Source organism: Onychomys torridus, chromosome 11 (genome assembly GCF_903995425.1).
Source record: "Onychomys torridus chromosome 11, mOncTor1.1, whole genome shotgun sequence".
NCBI lineage: Eukaryota > Metazoa > Chordata > Mammalia > Rodentia > Cricetidae > Onychomys > Onychomys torridus.
Genome location: NC_050453.1, coordinates 62,128,320 through 62,140,345, shown reverse-complemented (window position 1 = coordinate 62,140,345; position 12,026 = coordinate 62,128,320). Strand labels below are relative to the sequence as shown.

Genomic DNA, 12,026 nt, shown 5'->3' with positions numbered 1-12,026 from the left:
ATGGTGGTGATCATGCTCCTTCATCACCACGGCCATGTACTGTCCTCAGCATGGATGGCGCCCACTCCCCTCCACAGCAAGTGTATGAAGAAAGTTACCATCATCACACCCACCCACAGTTGGAGAAAGTGAACCACAGCCAAGCTAATGGAAAGCCACGCCTTCTGGAGTTTATCTGCTTCCTGCTTCCACCCACCTCCAGGAAGCTAGCAATGCTGGCTCCCCGTCTCTGCTGGATGGAAGCTCCTTCCCGACCAGGGCTATATGACTTCATGCCTTCTGTGCCCATCAGCACCGGGCACAAAGAAGATAAGGAACACTTGCTTAAGAACCTTCGCTGGTCCCTCCCTGGCTGCAGGGGGCAAGGGTCTCCGCTTCTCTAAGGACTGTGGTGGGTCTTGGACTTAAATGTAGTGAGTGAAGGAATCATGCCTGTCTTGTCTATCGTGGAGTCCCAGAGCCTTGTTCCCGCTCAGCACATAGTAGGGTTCAGTGAGCACCTGGGAGATGGACAGTATGTATTTAGCTTTGGACTCCCACCCCCAATATTGTGACCTTGAGAGAGTCAGAGAACCTCCAAATCTTGGTTTCTTCTATAAACTCAGAATCAAAACCCTTTATCACTCAGGACTGACATAAAAGTCAAATTAAGTGAGTCAGTGGGTTCAAAGGTGTTTTAGAAATCACCAACCCAACTGTCATTCACTCCAGGAAAAGCAAGCCTTTCCGTCTACACCAACTTCATTTCTCACTGCCCTTGATCACTTACCCTAGCTTAGCCATACATCCCTTTCTCATCACAGGCAGCGGACAGACATCTTCTATGGCGGGTCAGGTAGCAAACCCTGGGCTTCGAGGCCCCGGTCTGTTGCATCTACTCGCCTCCACCTTTGTAACACAGAGGCAGCCATAGAATGAGGGTAGCTGTGGCCCAGGAAAGCTCGCTTTGTGCAGTGTACCTATGAGCAGGGAACCTCACTTTGTGCAATGTGCCCATGGGTGGTAGTTTACGCCACAGTGATGCTTGCACAATTTCTCTGCCTAGAATACACACGCCTCCCTTCCCTTGGTTCCATCTCCTCCGAACGGTGCCCATGGTGGTCTCTCATCCTCTGGACCCTGAATGTATCGGACATGTGACATTTCAGTTCTCCAGTGAAGGAAAGCCTATGCCCTTCTATCCAGTCTCTCTCTAAGTCAGGCTTCCTGTGTGTTTTAGTTCTTTTTTTTTCTTTCTTCCTGGTGATGTAATAAAACAGCCTGACAAAAGCAACTTGAGGAAGAAAGAAAGGGTTTGTTCTGGCTTGCCGTTCCAGGCCACAGTCCGTCACAGTGGGGAAGTCACGGTGGCAGGGGCTTGGGGGACTGTGTGTGTGTGTGTATTGCATCCATAGTCAGGACAGAACAATGAATCGCACTCACACACCGGTGCTCAGTTTGCTTCTCTATTATTGTTGTTGTCGTCGTCATCATCATCACCATCATCATCATTATTCTTGAGATAGGGTCATCACCACCACCATCATCATCATCATCACCATCATCATCATCATTCTTGAGATAGGGTCATCACCATCATCATCATCATCATCATCATCATCATCATTCTTGAGATAGGGTCACCACCACCATCATCATCATCATCATCATCATCATCATTCTTGAGATAGGGTCACCACCACCATCATCATCATCATCATCATCATCATCATCATCATCATTCTTGAGATAGGGTCACCACCACCATCATCATCATCATCATCATCATCATCATCATCATTCTTGAGATAGGGTCATCACCATCATCATCATCATCATCATCATCATCATTATTCTTGAGATAGGGTCATCACCATCATCATCATCATCATCATCATTCTTGAGATAGGGTCATCACCATCATCATCATCATCATCATTCTTGAGACAGGGTAGTCCTGGCCTGGCTGGCCTGGAACTCACTATGAGGCCAGGCTCACAGAAATCCACCTGCTTCTGCCTCCTGGGTCTAGGATTGAAGGTGTACCCCTCCAGAGAGACCAGAATCCTTTAATCAGGGAGTGGTGCCACCCAGCGATGCGCCTTCCCATCCCAATTACGGTCACCAAGGTCCCCCCAGGTATGCCAGAAGCTCATTGTCCAGGAGATTCTTAGTTAACACCGTCCTACTGTTTCCTGTCAGTCTCGTCACACCACCGGTTGTGGGCTGCTGTAACTCCACTCTCACTTAATGGAAACTCTCTAGACAGAGGCTTGGGCATTTCCCTGGAGCTCCTCTCCTCCCTTCCCAACAGGAGGCTGAAGCAGGGATGAGAGTGGGTGGCACAGCACACTGGCTCAGGGCCCCACTCTCAAACACCAGTCCAGAGTCTCCAAGCCTCAGATGCCTCGTGCAGCCAAGCTGCATGTTACCATACGCCAGATCGCTGCAGCTGCTGGCAGATGTTCCATCCGTACTGCAAGGACCCCTGGAGGAACACTCAGAGCCTATGGCTTCATTCAGCCTGTGCTTAGGAGCATACTGATTGTGTTGTTAACAGAATATCTCACATCCATTAACCCAGTATCCCCTGCATGAGGCAGACTTTATGTTGGATGCTTAAGTTTCTTTGGTACCCACTGCTAGGCTCAGCTAATAAGTAGTTGACCTCCGAGGAGGTAGCAGAGAAAAATACCTGCTGACGAGGTGTCAGGGAGGCTGAAGCAGCTAGAGAAGAGTCCCAGCACAGAGTCCACTAGCCACGGATCCCATAGCCAGGCCCAAGAGTAGCATCAATCATCCCTAGCACCTCACTCTGCCCTGCACCCTAATGGTTCACTGCCAAGAGCATGTAGGCTGCCCGGGGCTTCAGACTTGGGCTGGCCTACTTCTTGGTAGCTTGCTGATAAGAAGGAATACAATACCATCAAATGACCTGTGACCTGCGACAAGCCACTTCCCCTCTCAGAGAGTTCTAGTTTCCTCATCTGCCAAATCATGAAGTGAACCAGAGAAACTAAGGCCCACCACAGGGCTGAGCTGGACACAAGATAGGGAGGGCTTTCGTCATTACTTCCTCCTCTCTTTCAGAGAACTGGGCGTGGGGCTGCAGGACAGCTGGGTCCCTCTGGATTGCGTCAGTAACCATGGTCCAGAGCCACTCCTTCCCTCCGCTGCTCTCCTCAGTCTTGCCACCTGCTTTCTCTTTGTGTCAACCAGACCTTGCCTCAGCCAAGCTCAAACGGCTCTTCATCCCCTCTCCCTCTCAGCGCGTGGGCAGCAACTGCCAGACCCTGTGTGGAGAGCTCTAAACCCAAGCCAGGGAGAGAGCTGCAGGCATGTACCGAACAAAGGGCCATGCAGAGGCCCTCCAGACCCAACCCCTGAGTTTATGTTGCACTTGCCCTAAATGGGAACTTGGGGTTGGGGAAGGGCAGACACCCATCTGTCCAGGCCAAGTGTAAAATGCCCTGATCAATATATAAGCACAGGACAGGTCCCTTTGTGACAGCCCCCGCCAAATACAAAGAGGACTCTTCAGTGAGATGCACTGTAGGGTCCCTTCCTAGTTCTAAAGCGCCCATGTTCTGGAATGGTTCCTCTGTCCTATCCACGGCAGGATAAGGGTTCATCCCTGTCCATTTGTTACCTGACCATGGCTCCCAAAATAAAAGGGCTAGAAATTCCTAGACTGTGTTCTCCAATGGGTCACATGCAGCAGAGTGGGCAGGGACCCCATCACAGAGCTATGCCTAAGCAGAGATGTGTGGGACCCAAGATGCTCCAGAGTGGGCGGTGGAGATACAGGATACAGGAAGTGGGTGAGAAACTGGAAAGAGAATGAAGTCTCCAGAGACAACAATGCAGAGCAGATGGCTGTTGGCAGCAGTCAGCCGGCAGGGGCCAATGGACAGGAACCTATGGACAGGAACCTATGGACAGGAACCAACTGACAGGAATCAACTGACAGGAACTGACTGACAGACCTCTGGGTTGAAGACTAGCAAAGGTACCCTGGGAGATGAAACAGACCAGTGTGCCCCCTATCCCTGGGAGCCCACAGGTCATCTGAAGAAGGAAGGCAGAAATACATGCACTATGACACAAAAGGGCTCAGAGCGATTGAACATCAGTGACTGGGTTTCAGGAAGCCCTAATGAGCACCATGAATTAGTGAAGGGACTGTGGAGACAGTGTAGTGATTTGTCAAAAGACTGACCAAGAATCTTCTAGGGTTTAGCAAATGAAAGCAGCTGAACAGCACAGGCAGAAGCAACCTGAGGGTCCACTGATGGGAGAGTAGATGTGTAAATGTGGGCCAGACCTGCAGTGCAATACTTTTTTTTTTTTTTTTTTTTTTTTTTTTTTAGGTATATACTTTTTAGCCTTGGAAAGGAAGAAAATCCTGGCAATGCTGTCCCGTGGGTAAACCTTGAAAACACTATGCTCAGTGGGATAAGCTGGACCCGAGAAGACGTCCTGGTAGAGTCCACTCATTCCCAGTTCCTAGAGTAATTAAACAGGTATGGAGTTTCAGTTTGGGTAAAGGATTGGGGCCAGGGACCCAGCAGTCAGGCATCCGCTTATCATGTACAGGGCCCTAGGTTCAGCCCGCTGAAGTTCTAGAAATGGATGTGGTGATAGTTGAACAACAACGCGAATATCATATGTCATACTCCAGAACCGTATGTGCATTTAGGAGTCGTTGATGGTAAATGTTATGTGTATTTCACTACAGCGCCACAGGCCTCACCTCCTGATAGAGTGCCTGCCTGGTACGCACAGGCTCCCCAGTGCTGCAAAATCAATAAATAATGGAAAGGTGTAATAAAATAAAGTAAAATTTACAATAAAAAATGTAAAAGGTGATTCCAAGAGCGCAGAGATCTGGAGGCCGTTATCTGGGTCTACATTGTTTGCATAAAGTTGTTTCTCTCCCATTCTATACTTCAAACATGTTAGGGGTCAATCTAGTTCCTAAACAAGTTGGGCCCCATCCTGAGCCCTCCAGCTTCAGCCTCCTTTTCTATGACCAGGCTCCTGCTCCGGGTTGTGGCTCCCAACTGGACATAGATCAGAGGTTCCAAGGTGGTAAAGAAGCACAGGACAGAGGCAAAGGGACTTCAATGGCGAGCCAGTTCCAACCCAGCATGCTCACGCTTGCTAGGAGAGAGGCATCTCGGGCCTTGTCCAGCTGCTGGGACACACTGACGCTCTGCTGCCTGCTGTGGGGTGTACAGTCCTCCCTGAGTCCCCTCACCTGGAAGCCAGAGTCTTTCTCCAGCATGTGGGCCAAGGGCTGCCAAGCTCAGTCCCTTGGCTTTCATAAGTGTAGACCGAGCCATGAGGAGAGGAAACAGAGACTCCAGATAAAGGCAGGTCTGGGGTTTCCACACAGGAAGCTCCCAGGGCCACATCGTTTACAGATCTGGGTTACCTGACAAGTTGAGAGGAGAAAGAAGCCTCCCAGGCTGGGCCTGTTAAGTGTTAACGTGGAGAGCTCAATCCAGAGCACAGCCTGTCGGTAAGAAACAAGGGCTCAGAATCTTTCTTCCTAAAATGCAGAGGTAGATGTTAGATGTTCCATAAATGGAAACTGGTAAAACTCAGCTCAGTCAACACAAGCAGTCTAATCTTATAAAGAAAGAGGATCAGGAGGGAGGTGTGGGCACAGGGGTGGCCTGGCCTCAGTTCTGAGAGTGGACAGGATGGCTAAGGCCAGGTGGTTCTGGAAGAAAGGACCCATGTCAGCATTCAGGTCCGCTTCCTGATCTCACTTTAGCGGGAATCCTTACAACTTAAACAATTAGGGGCACACGATCTAGGTTCCCTCTCAGACCCAGGAGGAAAGAAGGGTCTAATTCCCATAGAAAGAGGTGAGGCTTTCACAGAAGGAAACTAAAGGCTGACTTATATCACAGGTACACGTGCTGGAAAGGACTAGATGAAGGCTCTGAGCCTAAGTGACTTGGCTGGAATGAGCAGGACTCTGCTGACAGTTTTGTCCACCCTCCTATCAGCCCAGGCGCTAGAAAAGATCTCAAAGGCTGTCACAAGGTTCCCATAGCCTTGAGATAAGCACAGCACACTGTGGTGAGAAGGGGAGCCTGTGATCGGGGGCCCAGGGAGCCTGTGAGTGGGGTCCAGGGTGCCTGTGAGTGGGGTCCAGGGTGCCTGTGATCAGGGCCCAGGGTGCCTGTGATCGGGGGTCCAGGGTGCCTGTGATCAGGGCCCAGGGTGCCTGTGAACAGTGTCTAGGGTCTCTGTGAGGGGGGGGCCCAGGGAGCCTGGCTCTGCTGTTCTATCTGCTGAGCTGGTTGGCTGGGCATAAATTTTAGCAGTAAGGTAAAATGACTTACAATTAGTTTCCAGCCTAGGAACGTCTAGGGAATCTGTGGTAAGTACTCAGATTGCATTCCTTCTGGAGAAATCCTGAAATGGTATGTATTTCCTGAATAGGTGTCTCCTAGACTTCAGAGTTATCTGAAAGTCACCTGAGGAGAATATTAATGCAGTTCTAAGAATATTAATGCAGTTCTAGGGTCCTACCTGCAAAGATTCAGAGGCCAAGTCTCTATTTCCAAAAAGTGGCTCAAAGAATAATCCCTATGCAGGTGGTAGGCCCCCACTCCCCTCAACCACTTCAGAGGCCCAGAGAAGTGTTAAATATGGAGATTAAAGTCATAGGTCCTCACCAGGGCTCCCAGGCAGATGGGGGTCAGAGGTCACACTCTTTACTGAGAAAGTGAGAACAGAGGTTCCAAGGTTCAGAGAGGGAGGCAGGAGGATCGTGGGAGAGACAGCTAAGGCTTTCCCACACACTCCATGTCTCAGTCTTCCTCGTGGTTAGGTGTGGCCTGGTGACAGTTCCAGCCAATGTCAAATGGGTATATAAAACAAATTATAGGTAGATCTCTGTGAGTTTGAGACCGGCCTGATCTACCAAGTGAGTTCCAGGATAGCCAGGGCTGCAGAGGGAAACCCTGTTTCAAAAAACAAAAACAAAAACAAAAAACAAAACACACACACAAAAAGCAAAACAAACAAAACAAAAAAGAATAGGAAAAAACTATATTTTAAAATATATATACACAATAAATGTAAGTCTATATGTATACACATAAATATACAGTGAGGTTATGTCACTTGGGGTCATAATGCTCTATGCAAGGGCCGTAGACTGTCTAACAAAACCCCAGTGCCAGGCATGGGACATCTCACTTTGAGTTGTTAGTGAAGGAAGTTGAGGAGACTCCCAAAGTGATATAGGGTATTGCTTTTGTCTTGGTGAAAATAATATAGGGCAATGCAATCGCCTTGGTCGCCTCCCAGAAGTTGGAGGCAAGACCCTACTGCTGAATCAGTGTCATCTATAAACGGCAGTCTGGAATGTATCCTTATACCACAGCTAAGTGTAGCCTTCTCCTCTCGTTAAAGATGACTCTTTTTGCAGCAGATGGAGAGTTTTACAAGAATCACAAACAGTGAAAATGCAGGAACAGCAGGCTGTGGGGTGCCCAGCCACAGTTGACACATCTACAATCCCTAGACCTAAGGGTCCAGGGGCATCGTAGAAGAATGAGTGGAAAGATTGTGAGAACCAGAAGTCCAAGGCCTCCGCCAGGACAGCGTGCCAATATATATGACAGGGAAGTTGTAATCATGAAATCTCAAAGTATGGTTTGCCTAAACAAGACCTGTACAATTATAACATGCCAAATGGATGGGGGAGATCTCAGAAGGCCCCGCTCCTACATGAAGGCAACTAAGGGCTGTTGAGAGAAAGGAAAATTATCTTCTCCAGGGACCAGTACCCCATAGGCTATCCATTCCCAAATGGTCAGTCCTAAACAAATGCACGTATGAACAGTAAGCGGACCCAGCGGGCTGTATTTATATATACATGTATATGTATGTATGTATTATGTATGTGTGTGTGTGTGTGTATAGATGGCAACCAAGAAGAGGTCATGAACTTGAGAGAGAATGGGGATCACAGGAGGAGATGGACTGGGGACAAGGAGGGATGAAAATTATGTAAATATGGTACTCACGTTTGAAATTATTTTTTTAAAAATTATTTTTTTAACTATTTTAATGAGTCCTGGCTCATAAAAGCCTTCTGAGCTCCCAATCCCTTGACTGCTATCCATTTAATTCTCTGTAAAGGGAAATCAACTTATTTATACTCAGGGACTGAAAACTAGGGGTAGTTTCTCCCGAGAGCTAACCCATCCTGGCTGCACAAGATGAAAGAAGAAGATGTGGGAACTGAAGGTTAATGGCTCACAGGTCGTGCACATCTGCCTTCTAAGCAAGCCCACACTGCTGCTGTGGCCTGAAGGGTCCAATTCCTGGTCTCACAGGGCTGGCATCTTCTTAGGGAAAAGCACAGCTGGCGCAGACTGGAACAGGCAACAGATTGAAGGGATGGAGCAGAGACCACATTCCTAAATGCCAGTACCAAGAATCACTTGTGGTTGGCCCTGGGCAGTGTGAGCCTCTGGGAGAGGGCATGGGAGCAGCAGAACGGTCCAGCGAGAGTCCTGTCTTATTTTGGAGCGAGCTTATTTTTAGAGTTTTCTCAAATGCGAAGGTGGTCAGGGGCAGAAACTGTGCCTGAGGCCTGGGTGTGTTGTGCTGCTGATGGCAGGGAGACACTTGTCTCGGGGCTGCCTGCTGTTCCCAGAGCACCATGGGCCCTGTTGCAGGCAAAGAGCAATGGAAGAAACAAGGGATGGAACCAGGAGGTGTAGAGGACCCTGGAGCCTGCTTCTTTCTGGCGTTTGCCTTAATACAAAGAATCCAAGGGTTTCAAGGCAGTCCAAAGGAAGCCCAGTGTTGGGGGTGCTGGGGAGCAGAGTGTGCTCAGATATAATCCTAATCATAAAGAGAATCAGCCCTTGCTCGCCACATCCACAGAGAAAACACACCAAGAGAGTTTTTCAGCTAGTAATGTCTTTCCATTTTAGGATCAACACCGGAAGTTAAGTGTTAAACAATCAATATATTACAGTGACTTCCTGCCTCTGTACACAGAGTTAAGGTCCCCTGGGCTAGGGTGCCTTGGAGGCATGGCAAGGGCCTTATAATGCCTTATCCAGCCTGTGGCTGTTTAGGTCTTTCCAGGCAATACAAAGCCTGTCTGTCCTGTCACCTAGCAGGAAGAGGACCAGATACAGATGTAGGGCCCGGAGAAGTCCTCTGGCCTTTCTCACCTCATTCTCTCCCTCCGGCATTGTTCAAGGAGAGGCTTTGTGTCTCCTCAGAGCACCCACCATGATGCCCTGCTGGGGTCCCAGAGTCCTGAGGCTCTCTGGGTCAGTTGAACACACAGACATTCCAACATCTTAGCTGAGGTAACAGTGTAAAACACTGCAGACTACCTGAGCTCCTGGGTTGGCTTTCCTTCAAACCCTCAGAAGGCCCATTTTGACACACAGGACCCAGAACACACAAACTGTGCCAGAGAGCACCAGTTAGCATTCTGAAACCGACTAGTGTGACTCAAAAGGTCCCCAGCCTGATTCAAATATAACACATTGCCCCAGGAAGCCACCATCTCTGCAGAGGAAAGAGCAGGTGGGCCCAGGGCTGGCCCCATCCCTCCCTACTGTCTCCAGCCCTCCTCTGTATAAAGGGGAGACGCTCCATCATGTCTCCCACTTCCACCACAGGGGCTGGAGAGAGGCCTGTGTGACTGCTTTGAGATTAGCCAGGGACAGCTCCAGGGGGCAGCACCCAGGAGCAGGGGGACTTTCCTGTGGTTCGGTTCCACCAGACACACCAAGCAGCTGACACGGGTTGTTCTGACAGGCTATTTATAGAAGAGTCTTGGCCTTCCCCGAGGGGACCTAAGTCTCTGAGTGACAAGGAAACACACATACTCCTTCCCTTGGAGACAAGGGAAAAAAAATTCTCTTAGGAGCTAAAATGCATTTCTCTTTGAGCAGGAGAGAAAGATTTGCTTAGGGGTCACAATGGGGTTAAGATATGGCAGTTCACCCTGAAAATTCTTTCCAGAGTGCCTCTAAGAGAGAAGGTAGAGCCGGGAAATTTACTGAAGGAAAAAATAGAATAAAACACTACTGACAAGAAGAAAAATCATAAATGTTTGGAGGATGCACCCTCAGCTGTGAGCTTGTTCTACACACCTCTGCAGAGCCGGGGTGGGGGGGTTGGGGGTAGGGGGGGGGGGGGGGCATGTTAGAGCTCACCTGAGTGAGCTGGGTGCCAAAGGCTAGACAGACTAGAGCTGAGAAAAGCTCTCTGCCCCTGACCACAGTCCTGAATGTTCAAGGCTAAGCTGGGTCAGGACACCGCTCTTCCCTTCCCTGGAGTAGTTACCCCTTATTGTCTTGTCTGGCATCATGTTTTCCAGAAAGGGGATAACTGTCCTGATTGTGTAAGTACAGACACTGACGAAGTGATAAAGAAACATGCAAACGACCCAAGATGTAATGGATTCAAGAAACCAAGTAAAGGACAGCGTCTTCTGGAGCAATGTTGGGAAGGGTGGCGGGAATGGAGAGCTTGGAGCAAGCCATCTCCACAGAGAGAGATGGGAATGGAGAGAGAAAACCCTTCCCCCCTTGCTAGCCCCATCCCAGCCATTTTCTAGTAATGATATTTCCATTTCTCCCTAAGAATACCAGACACAATCACCGTTTTCAATGGCCGAGTAAAGACGTTCTTACACCCCAGTTATGCAAACCTGCCACCCCCTGGGACCAGCCTGGTAGTGGGAAGCAAGGCAGCAGCCCTGCTTGGTTTTAAAAACAGGAACCATTTCCTTCCCAGGCAGAAACATAACTTGCTAAGGCAATAAAATATCAGTTGCCTATCACAATGACCTAGAAAGCTCTTCACATTTCCCGGGCCCTGTCAGTATTTTCTAAATCTCCCAGGTCTGCTTGTAGTTACCACTGTGAACCACCGCTCCAGGCTGGGGGAGGGGCTCACAATGGAGCAAGAACCCCAAGAGAGGGTGGGACACTTCCCCTCTGCAATGATGTTTTTCTGCCGGAGGCCTACCTAGCCACAGAAGGAACTACTGTCCCCCACCCCCCAAATCAAGTCCTTGGCTCCATGGATCTGGTTTAGTTGCTTCCTTCAACATAAAATCCCAAGTCGCCTTTGGGTTCTGGGGTGTCATCTCAATCAAGGAGAGCTCGGCACAGTTGCCCGCATCAGAACTCAGCCAAGGCAGGGCCTGCCCGCAAGGTGAACTATTATTCACAAAGAAGGCACCGAGTCAGGCTTACGGAAGTTCTGTGGAAATTCTATTTGGTGAAGGACCATTGGGTTAATGATGAGCTTGCCATACACATGTGAAACTTAGCCATTCACATCTGTCTACAAACTGGCCCTTGGAGGTAGCCTCTCTCGGTCCTGGAACTGGTTGCTTTAGTAGCCCGACAGACTTCACACATTTGCCCCTGCCAACACATGTGGTAGCTGGTGTGGCTCTGGGGCACCCAGGAGAGGACAGCCAGAGGGGACCAGGCATGCTGGGTATCCGCAGGCCAGCATGTTTAAGAAACACACAGCCCCTTTAGATGGCATTAGCCAAGCCTACTCGGGAGCTAAAAATGGTCCCATGATGGCAGCCTGGGCAAGAAGTCTGTTTCTTAAAGCCTTCTGCAAAGTTGCTAGTCTAGGTTTTAAAATGGTTTCTAGCCACACACAACACGGAAGTCCCAACTTGTATTGATCTGCTGAGGGCCTGGGTTCCATCTCTCCCATCGACAAGCTGTCAACTCAAATTCGGAGGGGGACGAGACAGAGAAGGCGCTCAGTTCAGTTACCCATTCAGGCACTGGGGAGCATGCAGCCACCCATGAACCAGCGAGCTCCCCACGTCCTAGAGAGCCATTCTGAAAGGTCTAAGGGTTAGAAATACTGAGGGGAGGGCTGACCAGAACAGTGCAGGACCCCGAAACCACTCTACCAGCACATGGCTCTGCCTGGGGGAGGGAGGATGCCAGTTTCCCGCGTAGACCACGGAGCTTATTTCCTCCCTTGACGGCGGCGGCGCCTGTAGTCAT

At 49.5% G+C, this 12,026-nt stretch overlaps 1 protein-coding gene across 2 annotated transcripts in view; it reads right to left on the bottom strand.

Moving 5' to 3' along the window:
* Rassf5 (Ras association domain family member 5) overlaps nucleotides 1–12,026 on the bottom strand; it is a 66,964-nt gene that overhangs the window by 10,224 nt on the left and 44,714 nt on the right. The gene's annotated exons all lie outside the window — the stretch shown is intronic.